This window comes from Euprymna scolopes, chromosome 46 (assembly GCF_053919585.1).
Source record: "Euprymna scolopes isolate OS-2025 chromosome 46, ASM5391958v1, whole genome shotgun sequence".
Taxonomy (NCBI): Eukaryota; Metazoa; Mollusca; class Cephalopoda; order Sepiida; family Sepiolidae; genus Euprymna; species Euprymna scolopes.
Window position 1 is genome coordinate 193,173,627 of NC_136527.1, and position 5,269 is coordinate 193,178,895.

General features: G+C 48.5%; 1 non-coding gene across 1 annotated transcript; it reads left to right on the forward strand.

The window, feature by feature from the left end:
- Positions 1 to 4,008: 4,008 nt before the first annotated feature.
- On the forward strand, positions 4,009 to 4,172 carry LOC145271542 (U1 spliceosomal RNA). Its single transcript, XR_013865952.1, has one exon. It is a non-coding gene; the product is annotated as a U1 spliceosomal RNA (small nuclear RNA).
- The last annotated feature ends 1,097 nt before the right edge of the window (positions 4,173 to 5,269 follow it).

Genomic DNA, 5,269 nt, shown 5'->3' on the forward strand with positions numbered 1-5,269 from the left:
AGGTGTTTCTCTCTTCGGGTCCGGAGCGGGTAGTTTTAATGGGGGACTGGAATGCCATCCTGGACCCCAGCATAGATAGGGTCGGGGGGGTTAGAGGGTCGGGAGGGTGTGAAAGCAGCCTGTCTGACCTGATGGCCTCGTGCGATCTGGTCGATAGGTTCCGTCTGGATCACCCCGGGAGGGAGATGTGGACGTGGCAATCTAGCTCGGCCGCCTTTACAAGTTCATACTTGGACAGGATGTTAATTAGAAGGGGCGACACAGATTTCCTATCTTGCCCCACGTTCCACTGGTTAGGTCATTCGGACCACAAACTTGTTTTGGCCCGTTTGAAATTAGGTAATAGGCCTAGGTTGGCAGGCTACTGGAAGATGAACGCCTCCTTATTGGAGTCGGTCGACTTCCGGGAGCAGCTGACATTACTAATTCAGAGGGAGTTAGTGGGGGCGGTTACCGGGAGTAGATGGTGGGTTAACCTTAAGGCTACCATTAGGCGCTTTTGTGTCCAATACAGCCAACGCCTCGCGTTAACTAGGGCTCGGACCAAAAGGCACTTAGAGGATAGATTGACCCGGGCGGTGGCAGGGGGGGATTCCCTAGAACTAGCTCTAGTTAAGGGGGACCTCAATCGCTTGGCTAGCGAGCGATATGAAGGTCAGTTAATTAGGGCTAGGTTAGAAAGAGTTTCCAACGAAGCCGTGAACGTTGACGCTGTTGAGCGTAAGGCTGCCCTAAGACGTGGCTCGGACGGGTACATTCGGGAGGTGAATAACCTGGGAGGGCGTCCTCTCGTGTCGACACGGGAGATCTGCAATGGGTTTCGGCAACATTTGGAGGAGCGCTTCACCAAACTACCCAGACTCCGCGGCCAGGAGTTTGGCAGCTATTTAGCTGGCTCGCCCCGCCTTACTGCGGCCCGAGCGGCTAGCTGCGAGGGGATGGTTACGGAGCGTGAGGTCATTACTGCGTTGAAGCAGGTTGGCCGCAACAAATCTCCGGGGCTCGATGGTTTACCTTACGAACTGTTCTTGAGGCTGTCGCCCATGTTTGTGCCCCTTCTGACGGGCGTGTTTAACCACTGGTTTGCCCAGGACTCGATCCCGAGGCAGGTAACCAAAGGAGTGGTCACGCTTCTGAAGAAGGGGAACCAACATGGAGGGGGGAATCTAGATGACTATAGGCCCATCACTCTGCTTAACGCAGACTTCAAGATTTTGTCCCGCGTTCTTGCGAATCGACTGCAGGCTGTTATCGGCGACTTGGTCGAACCGGATCAGAACTACGCTGTGAAGGATCGATCGATTCAAAACAATCTGCACTTGATTCGCACGATCTTAGAGGGGGTAGAAGACGACACAGAAGCCGCGCTGATCAATTTAGATCAGTCCAAGGCGTTCGACAGGGTGGACCATGGGTTCCTGAGGGCTGTTGTGGAAACCGCCGGCTTTGGTCCGGACTTCCGCAAGTGGATCTCCGCCCTGTATCGTGATCCCGCGGTGGTGGTGCAAGTTAATGGTAGGTTGTCGGAGTCCTTTGGGGTCTCCCGGTCGGTGCGGCAGGGTTGTCCGCTGTCGCCTCTGCTTTATGTCCTGGCGTTGGAGCCCTTCCTTCGCAAATTAAGGGACGAGGCGGCGAGACCAGTCCTACGCGGCATAGCTCTGCCTGGCGGCAAAGTTGCCAGGGTGTCCGCGTACGCCGATGACGTCACCGTGTTCGTCGCACGACGAACCGACATTAAAGCGGTGATAGAGGCGATCGCTGAGTATGAAGTTGTCACAGGGGCCGTGATCAATCGCAGCAAGTCCGTTGGCCTGCGGTTGGGCGCCTGGACCGGGGTAAACTCGCTTCCAGGTGCGTTCGGCTGGACAGATGGCCCAGTAAAGATCCTCGGTGTGTGGTTCGGGCCGGACCTCCAGCTGGACAAGAATTGGTCGGAAGTACAGACTAAGGTCGAGTCGGCAGTAGGGACTTGGATTCGGAGGAAATTGCCCTTGAAGGGTCGTGCAGAGGCATGTGCTACATACGTGTTTCCGCTGATCCTTTACCGTTTATCTGTTCTTCCCCTGCCTGCGGACCGCTGTAAGGCTTTAGAGCAACTCCTATTCAAACTTCTTTGGGTAGGAGGAAAGCCGTATGTCCGTAGACAGGTCTGTACACAGAAGCTTAGCGAGGGAGGCTTGGGGATGCCTGATCTGCTAAGTCACAAGCACGCAGAAAGATTGGCATTCCTGAGTCGGACACTGATGGAGGAAACGCCCTGGGTACCAGTCGTGGAGCAAGCTTTCCCACGGCTCATATCCAACCCTGCCGCTGAAGGTCGCAGAAGACCGGCGGGGGAAAGGTGTTTCCTGACCGAATGCCGAGCCGCCCTTAGGGCATTGCCGGGGTCCAGTGACCTTGCACGGCCTAGGTGGTTGCTATATAGGGATGTAGTGGAGGGGACTGCGAAAGACCCGCTGGTGGAGCGGCTACATCTGTCGAGGGGGGAAGTTCTCTCGCTGTGGAGTTGGGCGCCTGCCAGTAGCTATATCAACAATGCTGAATTTTCTCTTACGTGGAGGCTAGTCCGAGACGCGCTGCCACTCTTTGGCAAACTAGCCAGGGACGATTATGATAGGGATTATTACTATCCCCCGTGCCCACGCTGCGATGATGAAGAAGAGGAGGAGACGAGAGAACACGCGTTCTTTCTTTGCAGCGGGGTGCGGAGTCTCTGGGAGTATGTCGAAGGGGTAACGGCTCGCATCGACCCCGAGCGGTCGGTGCCACTTGATTTAGCGTACGTAGTCGACAATGTGGATCCGCCGTTTGATAGGGAGAAACGGTTGGGGTTTCTAGCGATCCTAGCGGTGGCTAGGTTAGTGACGTGGGTTTCACGTCTGGACATTGTCTATAGGGGGCAATCCGTTTCTGATCACGATCTGGTTGTTCGGTTTAAGCATCAACTTAAAACGAAAATTAGATGTGATTGGAAAAGATTGCCCCACATCGACTTTGATAGAAGATGGGTGCACAACACTAGTTTGTGCATCCGACGAGGCGCTAGATTTAAGTTCGTGTTTCCACCCTAGTGGTATTGGTCCTAGGGTGCTGAGGTTTCTTTTTTCTCGGAACCCAGCCCCATCAAGACAAGTAATATAAGGTTCACCTTATAATATTGGGTAGTGATAGTGGAGAGCTTGTGCTTTTTATAGGGCCTAGATTAAGGTAGTATGCGTGTGGATCCTGTTCCCATAGCTTTTTATTTTTTGATAGATTGGCACTAGGAGAGCTTCCAAAGATGCCCAAAAGTCCACTTGTTTTATTTTGTCCCAGGCCTATTTCGCCCATTACGTACTTTATCTTGGAAGACGCCATCAATCCCTATTATCCCCGACCCTAATTTATTTTTTCATACATGTCCCTAGTTCCTCAACTCCCCTTTAGGGAACGACCTGCTTGCTTTCACCCTTTACCCCCGGGGGAAGAGGACCGGAAGACAGTGGGCGTTTCATAACGACAGACCAGCCGTTAGGTAGGGAGGGTCCCCTTACTAACCCGCCCCCATAGGCATTTTGCTAATTTGTTTTCTTTTTCTTTCTTTTTGGGTGTATTCTAGCTGCCCCCCTCCCCATCATCTCACCCCCATCACAAAAAAAAATAAAAAAATATTAAAACTCTTTAGTTTGTACATATCTTTCCCTTTTAGTTTTTTTTGTATATAATGTTACATGTTTTTTCCTCTTTTTTTATCACAGCGTGAATGTCGCCTGCCATCCCGTAAGCTGGGGAGCTGTTATTTTAAGTAGGTCCGGGTAAGAATGTTAGGCGAAACAGTGCATGATAGAAACTCTAGTGTAGGTTTTATAATAAAGTACTTGCTATCTTACGCAAGTCTAGCTAAGGATTAGAAAAGACCCCTTTTTTCCCCACTCCCCCTTACTGGCCTTAGTGCCTAAGCTTCCTCGTACCCCAAATGAGGCCTTGGCAGTAGATAATGTCAAGGCCGGGGACGAGGGGCTAAATATTATACTTACCTGGCGTAAAGGTCAACGATGATCATTTAGGTCGTTCCTTCAAAGTGAGGCCCTTCCATTGCACTGCGGTTGGGTTGACCTTTGCGATCGTCTCAAATGTGGACGACTCGGACGCATTATTTCTAAGTGTGGGGTCTGCGTCCGCGCTCACCCCAATAATATAATCAAAATCAGAAATTCCACCATGTTTCTCCTTCTGAGCAGAAAACTACTTTAATTCCCAGCTACCTCCTGTCTGTATGTCCTCGGCTTTCACAGACGTGTGTAAGGACGTCCTTGTTTCTGTTTTCCCAATCGCCCGTCTCTATACACGCCACAAAAAGGCCAATTCTCTCGACCAGTTTATCATCCACTTCAATCGCAACGTTCTGATATAATCTAATCTGCATGTATACATTACCAACGTTTGCTCTGAACATATCAATCTCGTAAGCGTAAGAAATCTGCCGAGCTGTCGCCTTCAACAACTGCAAGTGTCTTCTTTCGATATTGATTGATGAATGAAAACCTCTGGAAAACTACCGCATAATTAGTGTGTCAATTGATTGAATCCCACCCATCACCTCGAAAATTGGTCATCCAAACAAAGTTGAATGATGTGCACGGGTATTTTTCGTTACCAAAATTATGAAAATGATTAAATATATTTTATTGGTACTTGTACAGTTGAACCAAGACATTAAAAAATGAAAATATCGGAAAAAGGTTATATTGTACGCATCCGTTTTGGACTGAAGTTCTCTGAAAAAAAATTCAGAGAAGTTATTTATTTATTTTTTTTTTTACAGCGGGGAAACATGTTAATATGACAGCGCGTTGAAGATGGCCGTGTTTGGATTGTTAGAATACGTCACGGGGAGATAACTCAGTTTAAAGTGCCGATACATCTTTTCGAATTTTAAATAATAGATTTTCTTCTTAAAAATCGAAACACGGCTACCTTTTGAGGCAGTGTTGTACTTTGTCCCGAAAATGTTCGATAACTCTTAGCGGTTCACAATTTACTATGACACCGTCTAAGCAGGTACGCGTTCATATTAATTTGATTTTATGCAAATGATATTGAATAAAATACACCGTCTAAACAGCACGCGGTCGCTTTTTCATTAAAGTTTCGATAAATTTGCACGTTTTTTTAAATACGCACGTTAAAGTTATTTCAATTTATTACAAATACACAATTAATTTATTTAATTTGCACGTTTTAATTTTTTAAGTTCTTTCTAGTTATTACAAATTAATTAATTTATCTT